Consider the following 17,052-nt stretch of genomic DNA (forward strand, 5'->3'; position numbering starts at 1 on the left):
GAGGTTCTTTATATGGTTGATTGCCTCTTTCATCGCTATTGCCTGATCTCTTCCATCTTGTATAATTTCAGTTCCTTGTCACTCCTTCCTTCCTTTTAAAAATTTTATTTATTTATTTTATTTTTAATATGAGGAATAAAACAAGCATTCCCATAACATAGTATAATTTTTAAAAGATGATGGCACATGAAACTGCAAATCTATTATATACAATTTGCTAGTCCTTTTAAATATATAATAAAATAATTATGTAATTTTTTTTTCTTCCTTTTCCTTTCCCCACCCCTGCCCTAGAGATGGCTACCATTTGACACAAGTATGTATGTATATGTAAACTTATTCCATACATACATCTATTTATCAGTTCTTTCTCTGGATGCAGATAGTGTCTTCCTTCAGATGTCCTTTGTAGTTAATTTGGCCATTTATAAAAACTTTGTTCAAAGTTTTTCTTAAAACAATATCACTGTTACTATATACAGCATCTCTTGGTTTGCTCAATTTGCTCTTCATTATTTCATACAAGTCTGTCTATGTTTTTCTAAGAGCATTGAACTCATCATTTCTTACAGCATAATAGTATTCCATCACAATCATATACCACAACTTGTTCAGCCATTCCACAGGGACAACCCTGCAATTTTCAGTTCTTTGCGACCACAAAGAGAGCTGCTGTAAATATTTTAGAACATAGAGATTCTTTTCTTTTTTCTCTAATCATCTTTGTAAATAACTAGTAGTGGGTATTACTAGGTCAAAGCATGTAGGCAGTTTAATAACTCTTTGGGCGTAATTCCAGATTACTCTCCAAAATGGTTGGATAAGTTCACAATTCCACCAACAATAAATTAATGTCTCAACTATTCCACATCCCCTCCAAGATTCATTGCTTTCTCCTTCAATCATTTTGGCCAATCTGGTAAGTGTAAAATGATGTCTCAAGGTTGTTTTAATCTATAGTTCTCTAATCAGTGAGTTAGAGCATCTTCCTTCCTTCCTGCCTGCCTGCCTTCCTGCCTTTCTTGTCATCCCTCCCTCCCTCCCTTCTTTATTCCAAATGACTTAGGGGGTTTGTAATCCTACTTGTAGGGATGTTCCCTATATCTGTATCCAGTTTTTTCCTTTGGCTTCTCAACTCTTAACCTTGCCATCTCTGGCCTACTGTCTACCTATTACCATCCTATTACACCATCATAATTTCTCACTACTTTCCTTCTTATACATTTTGATGAACTTATCTGCTTGTCATAGCCATATCCTATGCCTTGTTATTCCCATATCTGTCTTTGTACATGTCATTTCCTGCAAATAGATTGCCTGCTCTCTACTCTCTGCCAGTGGGTGGATTTCACTGTAAGGGCTAAATTTAGTGTGGGGAGCATTAATTGGGCAGCCTGCTGTAATACTGGGGTAAGAAAGGAGATTAACAGCCTCTTTTCAATAAACAAAAAACAGGTTTTATTAATAGGAACAAAATTAAAACACAAATGAAGTTAATAGGGCAAGGGACAATGAGAAAGGGGATAGAGGAAGGGAAAAAAATGTGTCCCATTTCCCAGATGGTTAGAATCCAAACCTCCAGGGTAAAAAAAGGCCCTGGCTCAAATAAAAACTTGACTCAAACCCTAAACCTGCCTCCAGCCTAGCCTCAACAACACAAACTCACCACCACCTGGGATCTGCAGCTCAGCTGTGCTGTCTCTTCTGGCTCGGTCCAAAGCTCAACTCCCCAGCTCCTCCCTTACTCCTGGGCCAAAAAGTGAGCCCTCTCATCCCACAAAAACTGGAAACGGGGTCCTCCACACACACAGCCCCAAGCTAATTGGCCGGCAACTTTGATTGACAGAACTAACAGGCGGCCCTACAACTGCAAGCTGGCCAGCTCCGGGATGCCAAAGACTACCTGACTTGTCCTCATTATAATTTGGCCAGGCCCGTGTAGGCCTGTGGGTGTCTGGCGTGAGGTCAGCACACATGGGCACGCACCAGGGTTTCTTATTTTAGCCAAAGATGGGTCATAGAAACCCCAAATCACACTTAATTCCTTACATCACTAACTTCAAAAGTCAGCTTAAAACTGAACTTCTCAAATTGTTCTTCTTTGCTGATTTCTCCTGCCTATTATCCCTTTACTCTTTTTTTTCGCTACTTCAGTGCTTGTGTACATTCTTTATACTAATTTAAATTCAACAAGTTTGTGTATTGCTCTATAAAACTGTTCTGCTATTCGCAGCATATATTCTCCTAAATCTCAATTTCTTTGAAGCCAGGGAGCTATTTGATTATTTCTTTTACCTCTTCTCTCCTTAAAAGCAACTAATATAATGTTTGAATCACAAGTAAGATGCTTAATAAATGTAGCTTTATGTTCAGTGATTCCAGTGGACTACTCAACCGAGTCACGGCATGTCATGATTTATTCTTATTGAAGTTAGCCATAGGGCAGCTAGGTGGCACAGTGGATAGAGCACCGGCCCTGGATCAGGAGGACCTGAGTTCAAATCCGGCTTTGGATACTTAACACTTACTAGCTGTGTGACCCTAGGCAAGTCACTTAACCCAATTGCCTCAAAAAACAATAACAAGTAACTAAAAGTAATAAGTAACTATTAGTAGGTATTATGGAACCTATACCCTGGATACTCACTCTCAATCTCTATTAAGCAGCTTTTTGCTTTGAGTTTTATCCCTTACATTTTCTTTTTTGTTGTTTTTGTTCGTTTGTTTGGTTTTTTTTTGGTGAGGCAATTGGGGTTAAGTGACTTGCCCAGGGTCACACAGCTAGTAAGTGTCAAGTGTCTGAGGTCGGATTTGAACTCAGGTCCTCCTGAATCCAGGGCTGGTGCTTTATCTACTGGGCCACCCAGCTGCCCCCCATACATTTTCTTTGTTCATCTACTGGGATGGTATGAGCACTGAAATGACAGAGGAGAGAAGGTAATCAGGGCATACTTTATAGTTTACAAAATGGACAGTTAGCTGCTGATTGTCTACTCATAGAATCCCAGAATATTAATTCTGGAAGGGGACTCAGAAATTATCCAGACTGATAACCTTGTTTTTTAGACGAGGAAACTGAGGCCTTGAGAGGACAAATGGACTTTTCCAATGTTATATAAATAGTGGATTGCAGAGTTGTGATTTGAACCTATGACCTCTGCATCCAAATGCAGCACTGTACCAATACTAGGCTTATATATGCTTCTGGCTGGTGTTCTCCCATGTAAATTATGATTCTCCTCTCTAGTAATGAAATATTTCTAATGATTATGCTGTGGAATTCTACTATCTAATCAAGATGATTTCTAAAACCAGCATTTAATCCATTTAAAAATTTCTTAACTTTTTTAGTTGAAAAGAAGGCAATTTTCTATTTGCCCTTTCCTCTCCTCTCCTCTCCTCTCCTCTCCTCTCCTCTCCTCTCCTCTCCTCTCCTCTCCTCTCCTCTCCTCTCCTCTCCTCTCCTCTCCTCTCCTTTCCTTTCCTTTCCTTTCCAGCTCACTCTTGATATTATGATACACTGCCTCTTATAAGGCTTTTTCTATATTTACTTGATAATAGAGTAAGAATTATCATGAATATAACAAGGAAAAAAGGTATTGATGATGATGTCATTGGTGGGGAACAATACATAAGCAGCACATAATTTCACTGATGAATTATAATTATTTAAGCATATACTGGCTAGTCCCACATGGAAATGAACTCATAACTAATTCTTTTTGAGCATGTTAAAAATTGTAACCTTCACTTAGATGGGGCAAAATCATACTATTAATCTTGCTGACCATTGCTCTTTCTCCTGATGCAAATATCCCAGGATGGTATTTGAAGATGACTTTCAAGTTTCAAGATACTGTGCCATTCTATTTTTCCTTATTGCTTCTATAATGTAAACACAATTTATATTTTGGGCTGGTTATGTGAATAGGAATTAGGTTTCATCTTATAAAACTAAGTTGGGTGATTAACATCAAACTGTCAGGTTTAGTTTATGTAACATATGCTCTACTTTTAATTACATGTTTAACTCTAATGAACTGCTGGCAGGTTGTCCCTTTGCTAGCTACTGCAAACATGTGTGATTTTCACTGATCATACAGGTCACCTGTTATGTAACCACAGTCATGCCACTTGCTCTCTTAAGGCCTGTGTAGCCCCTGCTTATACTGTTGCTCTATTATCTGTCTCCAGAAATCTCAAAACCATCTTAAAGGCAAGGTTTCATCACAGCCTAGACTCTAGAAGGACTCATAACCACCTAGATTCTGGTCAGAGCCTTCTTTTAAAACTTTCCCAACTTCTAAATCAGGTGATAGGATTGGCCTTTGAATTCTGGAGAATAAACTATCTTCAGATCTTTAGACCTGATTTGGAACCACAGGGCAACTTTAGAATCACCCCAGGACAACTTGATGTTAGAAGAGCATATCTCTAAGGCCTCTTGTAAATTATCCTCATGCCAAGCATTTCACACAAAAAGCCTTCACAGCACATTTTCCTGGTGTTGGGATGCAGCTTAGGCAACCCCCAATATTATGAATGCCCATTGGTTTGTACTTTGGCTATGCTATCCTTTAAGAGGTAACTACACAGGCACCATATCAAGTAGCTTGACTTTCAAGTCTAGAGGTTGGTTTTGAATTTCAGTAAAGCACATTATATAGTGAGATAATAACCTCTTTGATTTAAAGAATAGTTATATAATCTTAGGAAAATATAAAGAGATTCTCAATCATAAGAGGCAAAATATTTAAATTGAATGTAATCAGCTTTCTGACAAATACCAAATTATAAATAAGAAGAATATTTTTCCCTAAGTAGCTTTAAAAAACAAACAAAAATAAATAGCATTTACATAGTAGGATTTGTTAATATTTCTTAGACATTTATCTCTTTGAGGTACTGATTTTCATCCAAATTTGATTAAAAACCATTTTGCTCACAGCTGCCTCTTTTAGAGACTTGTGCTTGGCAAAGTGAATTTATTTAGTCTTTGTTGAAAAAACATTTCAGAACAGTTTAAGTCTCCCCATTCTCATTACAGAAAAATGTGCAGGCATCCCTTTAGAGGAAAACACTCTCATCTGGAAGCAGCTGTAATTACAGTAATTTTTATTTACTTTACATGCTTGTTTTCAAATGATTTGAAGTTTTGTCTGCCAATCCTTTTTGGAACTTCTTTCTAAAGCTTCCCTTTATAGCCATGCCATTGCCCAGCCTTATGGGTAAGGATATTTGATAATGAGGTCATTTTGATATTTCAGTAACTCAGCGCTCAGATAGGTAGGGGCCAAACCAAATACATTTTAAGCCTAATTACATCGTATATCAGTTAGTAGTATTAGACTGAGAATCACAGTTGCTTATTAAAGATATATTTCAGGATCTTTAATTTCATCAATATGCTCACTCTCTTCACTGATACAGCTTTTAACCACTGTACAAACACAGTAAATGGTGGTTAAGGATTTCAGTGACAGAAGAATTTTCCTTGTGGCCAACCTAGCAATGAGTCTCTCTGACCTTCACTGACTAGGTAGCCAATGACAGACGAATAGCCCATCACTAGACTTGGGACTGAAGCCTTTTTCGCTTGGACTTCCCTGGCATAGTCCTTGAAAAACAGAGACGCCGTCACACTATGGTGACAAATCAGAATAATGGAGTTGATTCACACTAAAAATGTAACAAGTTTGAACTCAGCAACCCCACAGATAGAAAAAGCAAGATGATCTCTTCCTTCAAAGATTTTATATTCTAATAGAGGAAGACAGTGTATGGGGGAATCATGGGTCAGAGGAGTGTTTTCATCTGGAATTTCATGGGGAGGGTTAGAGAAGTCATAGGGCAGTTGATTGTTATATCTTTTCCAAGAATGCTAGTATTGATTTGAGTGTAGTTGGGGAGGGTAAAGGAGAAAGGGAAAATGTGTTCAATGCAAGGCATGAAGAAGGTATAGTGGGCCTTAGAGTATCTAAATATTGTGAACTTTGTCCAATCAGGAATGTAGCATCACAGAGTTGGAAGCTGTAATCCCTAATTGGAGATGGAAAATGGTGCAGAACAGTATGGCCCGGCTGGAAGAGGGTGGGGAGTGTATGTTGTAGGGAGTCTATGGGTTCTCCCAGTGTGGTGAAATTTTACCATACCAATTTTTCAGATCAAAAATGAAATAATGACTATATCAGACTTCATTTAACCATATAACTTCAAGTTAGACAAGGCTCTAGAGCTCCTGATCCATCTCCAGCATGAAAAAAAATGCCTTTTATACCATCTGTTGTTAATATACTTGTATTTAATAATTCCTTTGATGTGACTAAAAATCCCAATTCCATCATTACTTCCTCATATGACATTGTTTCTACAACTTTCACCAACATAGTTGCCATCTTTTAGATGAACTAATATTTTTTGTTCTTCTTAAAATGTAGCAGCAGAATTATATACATAGTACCTTGATATTGGCACAGCATTACAAAATATAAGACGTTTTTTCCCAAAAAAATGTTGCTATCTAGCTTTATCTTCATGTGACTTTTTCTTCCTTTTTGATCTTTGACCTCAGTGTTTATCTTATTTATAACTTATCATCTCTATTTTTAATTTAAATTCTTCTCCCTCTATAAAAGGAGATAAAGTAGTAAAATCAAAGGTAGTGTAGATAATCTCTTGCCAAATTTTATCCCTTTTGCTAGGATTGTCAATAATGTGCTTTCCAGATATGGGAATTAGAAAATGTCTTCTCTCTTTTCTGCTTCTGGTTACCAGAGTTAGGCTTTATTTCAGGAACAGAGAACCAATTCAAAGGTGTGTACTCAAGATGACAACAAGTATAAGTTCTTAAGTATTCTTTCTCTGGCCAGATCATAGTAACTGGCATTTTGAAAAGACCCAGCCTTCTATGAATGTAGAATCATATTTTTAAAAATTCACTGAAAGGACTGATCAACATCATAATAATGCTATGGATTAGAAAAGTCATCACAGGCCTTTAGACTTGATTGTAAAGCAGCAAAGCTTGAAGTTTAACTATCTCATACTTGTCATGAGAAATGTGTTAGTTTTATGCCCCTAAGTACATATATTAAAATGAAAGTGGCATCCTTTATGTCCAGGACCCTTATATCTGTTTCCTTATATGAACATTTTAATAGGTGTAAAATTTTGGCAGCATTATTTTTAGTATAAAGCATGTATTAGTCTCCAACCCTAATGGTATCTAATTACTGTAATGCCAGTGTGTTTGACTATATAGCTTAGCTAAATTTGTTTCATTTGCACTTTGTAGAACTCTCATAAATAACAATGTGCTGGAAAAGATACGCATAGGAAACCTAGATTCTTCCTTCTGTCATTTACGATTCACTAAAATAACTACCTTATATGAATATGTTTTGCATATTCACCATACTCCACAATTTGCCTTTGGTTATAAAAATGAAATTCCTTCATTGGTATTCAAAATGTGACTGATTATATTTAAGAATTTAACATGTAAATTGCTTATCTCATCTTCCCTTCCATCAGATTTTTTTTCCTTTTCCCATCTCCCCTCCCCCCCACATGTATATATTCATATTTAATTTTATTATCAAGTTTATAAACTGGAATATAGGTAACTATGTCTCCATATTTTCAGTCCCAATCATAGAATCTATCAATTTTCATATCAATGTGGCCAAGGAATATAGTATATATCTAGACCTAGACTAGTTCTAAGGAATTTTGTTTATCGAAATCCATTGGCCCAGAAGAAAGAATTAATAGATTCCTAGATAAGCAAGAATAGTTATATTTCATTTGAGAGGGGGGAAAAGTGAGATGCTGGGAAGAGAAAAGTTGAAAATGTTCTACCCATCACATTTTTAGAACATAGAACACAAAAGTACATTCAATAAATACCACCTTTTAAAAATGTACTTCCATTCTTTGTGATGGCCAGTTAAAAGAGAAAGATATGAAAAGTGGGGAAACAGAATCACAGAGAAATGTAGAATTACAAAGAGCCAGATAGGAATGTATGAAGAGAAAATAGTAAGAGACAGGCGCATGTAAACACACAATAAGCATCCAGAAAAGGCCACAGTCACATAGACATCAAGCTAGGTACAGGCAGGAACAAACTTGAATTGAACAATAGCCTCCTCTTTCGGCTTTTGTGAAGACCTTCACTTAAGACCTTCTAATCCTTAATGCATTTTCACAGGTATAGAGAAGATTTCCTATTTGCCCTTGAGAAATAACCACTGATATTTGTATTTTTTACTTTTTGAGACTCATGCTTCCCAGTCTAATGAAGCTTTTTCCAAAGGAACCAAAACCTCATTAGCCATTGAATTTCCCTGGGCCAGATCTATTCCCAGTTCTGTTACCACATGTACGAACTGAAGCAAATCCCTTTACCCCTTTGAGCCTCAGTTTCCTCACCTGTAAAATAAGGGACATTGCACTAGATCTCTGAAGTCCTCTAAAGCCATAGGATCTCTTGAGCATGTCCCATGACTAGTCTTTTATGGAGTCGAGCCAGCCCATCTTAAATAAACCATAATACCATTAATAAATAACTGTTATACACTTGGCACTATGCGAGGTACTGAGGTATAACAAAGAAACAGAAGAAGATGCTTTTAATTTTGATGGAGACAAGATTCACATTTCATAGCTAGAGACCTCAGAGACTTCTAATCCAGCCTCCTCATTTTACAGATGAAGAAACTGAGGTTCAAGTGAGTGACTTACCCAAGGTGGTACCAGTAGTATTATAAATGGCAGTGAAGATTTGAACTTATGTCCTCTGATTCAGAATCTATTCCATTCTGACATAAGATCGTGAGAAGATACCAAAGGATAATAAATGAGAAAGTGTCAAAATGAGTGGTAGAATAGTATGCAGTCCGCCATCAGGCCTCTTAAGAGGAGGTGGCACTTAAGTTCTATGGGCTCCAGGAGGTGGAGGTGAGATGAGAAAGCATTGCAGGCCTGTGAGAAGACAGGAAGACAAGACGAGGAATGTTATCTATGAAGAACAGCCCAATGAATCTTTTTCAGGGTTTGGGTTTTTTTTTTTTTTTTGGTGGGGCAGTGAGGGTTAAGTGACTTGCCCAGGGTCACACAGCTAATACATGTCAAGTGTCTGAGGCTGGATTTGAGCTCAAGTCCTCCTGAATCCAGGGCCAGTGCTTTATCCACTGCACGACCTAGCTGCCCCCAGTGCATCATTCTTGACACTTGACACTTCTTCCTCATCTGGTCATCAAAATTCAATCAAGCCTGCCATGATGCTGGAAAGAGCAAGTTAGTTAATTCCCATTGGCTCCACTCACTGTTCCTGTGACTTCCTCCACCAAGGCTCCTTGTCTTACCCCCAATCCCTCCCTCCTTCTCTGTCTCTCTGTCTCTCTGTCTCTGTCTCTGTCTCTCTGTCTCTCTGTCTCTCTCTCTCTCTCTCTCTCTCTCTTTCTCTCTCTCTCTCGCCTGCCTGCCTGCCTGTGTTGTCTTCCCCATTAGGATATAAGTTCCTCTTGGGCAGGGACTGTCTCACTTTAGTGTTTGTATCCCAGTGCTTAGTTAGAAGAGTGTCACATATAAGCAAGTGCCTAAGAAAAGCTTTTAAATTCATTCATTCATCACAATGGGCTATCTTTTTTTTTTTAAAACTCTATCTGGCAGGTTCTTATTTCTGGTACAGGTGGTTAGAAAAAAAAGAGACAGAAAAATGTAGCATTTGCTGGAAAAAGTGAAAGATGAATTGTTACTTTTGTAAAAACTGCCTTAAAATCTGAAGCTCTGGATTTGCCTAACATTTTACAAGGCCAAACCTCAGTTATATAACATGTTAGAAAGGTAAGAGCCCTTCGGCTTGACCTTGTCATGGTAAGAGTTTACAGTTAATTCCAACATCTGCTACATAATTAGAGGTTTTAGGGGGGAATGCTTATTACTCCCTTTAGAGCCGTGCCATTCTGTGTCCTCCACAATTCTCATTAGTGATCTAAGGACATTCATGCTACTTGTGACCCTTTTCTTTCCTTGCCTGTTCTGAAGGAGAGTGCTTACCAGAGAAAGAGGAGTAAGGCTCCAGCCAAATATGTAGAATGTAGTGCCACTTTTTGTGCTTCGTTGGCAGGGAGCCACACTCAGGGAGGGTCTCATCAATAGTGGGAGAAATGGCCCCTCTATGGAGCTAGAGCATTTCATCCACTTAAGCAGACTCCACGGACATAAACATCTGAAAAGGACCTCTGGGTATATGTCCTTTATAAAGATGGAGGTGTGGAGCACATATAGCATACAATCCACAGACTGATGAGGAAGCTTTCTTTCGTCTCTTCATTCTAAACAAAACCGTTTCACATGCAGTCTGAATGCTCTGAACTGCAGAGCTCTTTGCAGGCCATAGGCGCTTCATGTTGTAGCCTTTCATTTCATTTTATATGCTGCAATGATCAAGATTACAGAGATAACTGTAACCTATGCAAACATAAGGAATTTTAAAGCAAAATTTTAAAATTCCCATGAATAATGGGATAGAATGTGCACAGTTGTAATTGTTTGCCACAAAATACAAGATGTTGCAGATACACGTGCAAGTAAAATCATCATAACAAGTTTATGTTCTTTCTCTTCCTGACTGTAACTTTTATTTTCCTGAGCTATCTTCTATTTTATTTCATAGAATCTGGCATTTCTTGTGAAATTAACCCTTACTAAAACCATTTTCATTTTATATTACTTTATATGCAGCTATGACATAAAAAGTACTTTTAAAAAGCACTTTAAAATCTATTATATCCTTATTTGCCAAATATTTGGAATTTCTTTATTTTTATTCACTTCTTTAATTCAAAATCACTACCTGTGTGACTATGTTCAGTTATTACTGAATACTTTACAAATAAATGAGATTGTTAAATTTTTATCAACAGGCTTGGCTTTCATAATGTTATTTAGTGCTTCAGTCAATCAGTGAACATTTATTAAGTGCCTCCTATATGCCAGGGCATCTAGGTCGCACAGTAGATAGAGCTCTAGGCTTTGAGTCAGAAAGACCTGAGTTCAAATGCAGCCTCATTCACTTACTAGATGTTTGACCCTGGGCAAGTCACTTAACCCTATTTGCCTCAGTTTCCTCATGTAAAATGAGGCAGAAAAGGAAATAGCAGAGCACTTCAATATCTTTGCCAAGAAAACCCTAAATGGAGTCACAAAGAGTTGGTCGTGACTGAAATGGCTGAACAACAATAACAACATATGTGCCAGGCACTATATAATTCTGAGAGATGAAATAACCCTTACTCTCAAGGAATTTGTGCTCTATCAGGGAAAACAGCTTACAAATATGTACATAATAAATGTAAGTAAAATAAATATAAATAAATACAAGGTAATTGGTAGCTAGGTGGCTCAGTGGATAGAGTGCTGGGAATCAGGAAGATCTGAGTTCAAATGTGACCTCAGACATTTAACTAGCTGTGTGACCCTGGGCAAGTCACATAACCTCTGTTTGCCTCAGTTTCCTTTAATGTAAAACGTGTATAATAATGACACCTGCCGCTCAGGATTGTTGTGAGGATCAAATGAGATTATATTTGTAAATCACTTAGTACAGGGCCTAGCACATAGTTAAGTACCATACAAATGCTAGCTATTATCAGTTAGGAAAAGGATCACCAACAGTTGGGAAAAATCAGTAAAGGCTCTATGTAGAAAATGGTACTTTGGCTGGTGTTGAAGAAAAACAGGGATTCTCTGAAGTAAAGATGCTGAGGGAATGCATCCAGGAAGAGAGGACTGCCAGTGCAAAGGCATGGAGTTGCGAAGGCCAATTTGTCTGTGTCATGAAATGTGGGGAGAGACGTAAGGTATGGTGAGCCTTGAAAGATAGCTTGGAAAGACCTTTAAAAGCTAAAGAAAGCTTATTTTACTTTATTCTATTATTATCCTACAAGCAGTAGGGATCAATTGGGCATTTATTGAGTAGATGAATGACATAATCAAATCTGTCCTTAATGGAATTGACTTTGGTATGTATGTGGAAGATGGCCTGGAGTGGGGAGAGACTTGTGGTAGAGAGACCAAGTAGGAAGCTGTCTGACTATGAGGTAATATGGCACTGAATGAGTATGAGAAGTGAGAAGGGATTAGATGGGAGAGATATCGAAGTAGAAACAACAAGATTTATCAACTGATTGGTAGTGGGGGGGTGAAGGATTCTGTACCCAGGAGACTAGAAAGATGGCGGCGTCTTCAGCAGAAACAAGGCATTTGGAAGAGGGGTTTGAAGGAAGATAACACGTTCTGTTTGGACATTTTGAGTTTTAGATGTTTTTGGAACACCTGGTTTTAAATATCCAATAAGCAGTGTGGTGCTTAAGGGTAGGGGGCAAGACTGTGACTGGACTTTGGTGGCTCTGGGAACTTTCCCCATAGGGATGATGATCCCATGAGAACAGATGGATGTTGAGAGATAAGATAAAAAGGCCCAGTCTCAAGGAACACCCAGAGTTCACAGACAATACATCACCAAAAGAGACTTTAAGGAGTGGTCAGACGTGTAGGAGAACCACAAAGGAATGGTATCATGAGAACCCTGAGAGCAAAGAGTATCCAGGGGAGGTCAGCAGCAGAAGGACTGAGCAAAACTGGTGATAACAGGCATTCAAACAAGCTCTAATCCTGAGGTAATTAAAAGGAGTTGGTACCATCTTAGAGAAGAAAGGAGAAAATTTGGAAATTTGGAGTTTTTTTAAAATGAATATTAAAATTGTCTTTACACATAATTTGGAAAAATAAAATATCATTAAAAAATAAAAGAAGCTGTGACTTAGTGATATGGATGCCCCCTCCACTAGTATAAACTGTAAGTTACCTGTACCTTCTTATCCTTGTCTTTCCATAAATTCACTTGAGAATCTTACCAACATGCTTGAGGTTTTTGTCTGCTTCTTTTATTGTTTAAGGAGAACCAGTGCAGCACTCAAAACCATCCCTCTCTAATCCTTTCTTTGCTCTTGGCATGTGAATGACCCCTCTCTATTGTCAGTCATGCCTGTTATGGATGATCTATTTTATGCTACTTTTCATATACAAACCTTCCATGGTTATATGCTTCTACCTCCTTACACCCACCATGCATCATTCCATTGCCTTTTGGGTCACTAACAATTCTGATTCTTCTGAGATTATAGTGCTTCCTATGATCTCACTGGGAGTAGATTGGTGGAGTTTTTTGCTTTTTGTTTGTTTTTACAAGGTTGCTTTGGCAGCAGCAAGAAACTTGAGATCCTTGAAAGCACTTCAGGCTTTCCCAATGCCATCAAGTCCTTCTCTAAATTTGCACTTTTTAGCCATTTAATTTTTAGAGTTTGATTAGACCTATCTCTTTTGAATGATCATGGGTCAGATTAAGTAGTATTCTGGGATTCTGTGCAATACAATCAGGAGCATCTGCAGAACATCTCCATCAATTAAAGAAACTACCCTCTTTTTGAAATTGTGTGCAGGTCAGCCTGTTTCCTTCTCTCTTTTTTCATCAAAATACACCTCTACATACCATATTCCATAAAGAATATAGGCATGAAGGGGGCAGATAGGTGGGGCAGTAGATAGAGCACTGGCCCTGGATTCAGGAGGACCTGAGTTCAAAGCCAGCCTCAGACACTTGACACTTACTAGCTGTGTGACCCTGGGCAAGTCACTTAACCCTCATTGCCCCGCCAAATATATATATAAAAAAAAGAATATAGGCATGAGAACATAGGTTAAAGGGTTAATAGTTTCCAGTTTCCTTAACTACTATTTTACTCTAAAACAACTACTACTTTTATCTTGTCCATTCTTTTGGAACCTTCTCTTTGCTGTAGCCTGAATATTTTTACCTTAGTCCTTCTGAAATTTTCAACTCCAGCTTACATTTATTTTTCTCTACTAATTTGCTAGGTCTAGCCACTTTTTTCCTTATTTCAAGTACTTAAGTACTTTTGCACAGGTACATTGGGTACTGAGATGATAAAGCACAAAAGCTTTGGCTCCACTGTCATCATCAATGCTGATGAAAGTAGATCACCATAGAAATGCTGACAGATCCGTTCCATTTTAGAGTTAATTGTTTATACTTCTAGTTTCATCCAGAAGTATTCTTTAATGGTCTGCCTTAGTTGGGTCTCATTCCGAACATTGATCAGTCTCCTTTTCCCCTCAACTGCTTTTCACTTGTTTTTGTGAGGACTCCATGCAGGAGATTTTTCATCTTCATCCTTTTCCATAATATTTTACATAGTTTTTACTCTTTTAACCTAAATTCCTGTCATGTCTTTTAGCCTATATTCCTGCCACCTTCTATAGAGTGGCAATGCTCCATTGTAACATAGATATTTTCAAAGCTGCATGTGTCCTGCATGATTCAACCTAGTCACTGTAACAGTGAGAGCCATCTATTAACAATCCTACTCAGTCTCCCAGAAGGCACACAGGACCTGTTATGCCCACCTTCCCTGTGATGTACAAAGGCACTGAACCATTAAGCCCCTCTCTACCATTTCTTAATCCCACCCATGCCTACAAGTCCCTAGCATAACATGGGTATAATTTCACTTAGTGTGTACTCATTTACCTTAAGACTTGAGATTACCTTAGTATCATTTTGAAGTCAGCTCCCCTCTTATAAGATCAAGGATTCACAGCCTGTCTGTGAAAGAAACTTTAAAAGCCATCTTCATAAAATTCATACAGATGAGGAAACTGAGACTGATGTAGTTTTTAAAGACCAGAATTGAGATTCTACCCTAAATCCTCTGACTCTAAATCTAGTACTGTACTATGGAAATGGAATAGCTATTGTCACATCTTCTCTTAAGCCAGCAAGGATACTCACTATCTGTCTTTGTGTCCTTGAAGTGAGGTTGTTCTTACCCAGGTTTCCTTACTTAACAATTCATTCACTAAACCATCATTGCCCTTGAATTTTATGACCTTTGGCAAAAAAATCATTGATGTCTGAGGCAAGTCCTGAGCTCTTTTACTCCTTGTTTTGGTGGCTTTTTGCAATTGTTAAACTTCTCTAAGAAAAAGTATTAAAATAAATGTCTTAACTTTAGTCTTTTTCTCCTTTTTTTGAAGTTGACAACTTATTCAAACCATTAGGTTGAAAATGTAATCAAATGTAGTGTCTTCTCAACTAGATCCTTTCAAAAGTATGAACAATATTCTAGGGCAGAGACTATTTTGTTTTTCTTTTTGTATTTCTAGTGCTCAAGACATGGTAGACACCTAATATATTTTGTTCAGTTGAAGCTAAGTGAATTTCTTCTAATTTGGTATTGATGTTGACATTTGAGCTAACCAGAAGAAGACCTAAATGCACTCAGAAAGCTGTTTCTAAATCTAAGTAGGCCAGTAAACAATTGTTTCTCATCTATTAAGGTATAGTCAGTTCCATTTTTTAAAAATGCCATACCCAGCGCCTTAATACTTCTCAAACCCAAATATTCATTATATACATAAGAAGATGCTGAGTGGTTTACAAATGTTTGGTCCCTTTCATTTCCTGAGACCAAACCTTATTTTCCTACATTACGTTTGCTTACATCTCCTGTGACAACATTCACATTGAAGTCACCAATTATCAATTGTGTAAGATCGATTTCTTCACAAGACAGTGTTGGTGAATAAACTGCAGCTATCTTCAAGATATTTTCCTTGCTTCTGCACATCATGAGAACTACAAGTTGAAAATACCAAGTATCCTATGAAATGCTTCTTTTCACATATGGTTTATTAACTAAGCAAGAAGTACTTATTATCTACTTTGCGACAGGCAGTGAGTAAGGCACTAGGGGTAACAAAGACACAAGTAAAATAATCCTACTTCTCATGGAGTTTTCAATCTAGCTAATGGGAGACAGCATATTTATTTACAGATACACACAGAGAGAGCTAAGTATATATAACATGTACTAACCAAACACATATATACCAAACATATCTAAACATATATATATATCACATATGCTAACATATAGAGAGATCTAAATGTTAACCTTTTGTTTATATTGTGCATAGTAGGTGATATGTGTTAGCTGCTATTATCGATGCTAATAATAATAATTATTATTAATAATAATAACTAAATGGTAACTTACCAGTTATGAAAGCATTTGAGAATTTTAAGTATTGCATTTAAGTATTTTGATTGTATAGGAAAGGATGAAAATGAAATAGACTCGTTAGGTATTGCTATCTGATTGAAGTCGATATTCTTTCCAACCATGCACAATGCAAACCACCCATACCTGCCCATTCTCTGCAACACTAGTCTATGTTCCATTATAAATTTGCCAGAGGGGGCCCACCCAGTGATGTGGGGCACTATTTCCATCTATAAATGAGTGCCTTTTGTGAATTGAGTTGGTGATCCTTGTCTAATTTCCAGATTCAAGATCTCTTTGCCTTACCCACCACACACACACAAAGTTATTATCCTTTTCTATATCTAGACAGTCTTATTATCACAAACAGTGGCAAGGCAATAGAATTGATCCAGGATTAGAAAGCATGACAAAGGAAGCTTTCCTATTCTTGGTATTCAGAAGACCAAGAACTTTGATCTTTATAATTAACCAACTTTTACTAGCATTTAATTCATTTAGGATGAAAGAAATGAAGACATATACATTCATGTACATATGTGCATGCATATACACATATACATACACATATGTACACACATAATCCCTTTTTCAGAGTAATTTTCATTAAATTTTTTCATAATGTAAATCTCTATATGGCCACTCTACTGCTAGGGGAAAACTTAGTTTACTTGACCAAGATGGAGAAAATGAGACTAGAGATACTTTAAGTAACCCTGATAATATCATACATATAAGGTCAAAACCAAGAATATTATCAAGGTTAAACTGCATCTTTAAAACTATTGCTTATTTGTCAGAAAACTTGCTATGGAATCAACATTTCTGACAGTACCTGTTTTAGATTACATATTTAAATTTTTTAAAATGCTTTATTTCCATATTTTGTTTTTACGTCACA

At 37.2% G+C, this 17,052-nt stretch overlaps 1 protein-coding gene across 1 annotated transcript in view; it reads left to right on the forward strand.

Moving 5' to 3' along the window:
• KIF16B (kinesin family member 16B) overlaps positions 1 to 17,052 on the forward strand; it is a 358,373-nt gene that overhangs the window by 248,680 nt on the left and 92,641 nt on the right. The window lies entirely within an intron of this gene.

Source organism: Dromiciops gliroides, chromosome 2 (genome assembly GCF_019393635.1).
Source record: "Dromiciops gliroides isolate mDroGli1 chromosome 2, mDroGli1.pri, whole genome shotgun sequence".
Lineage (NCBI taxonomy): Eukaryota > Metazoa > Chordata > Mammalia > Microbiotheria > Microbiotheriidae > Dromiciops > Dromiciops gliroides.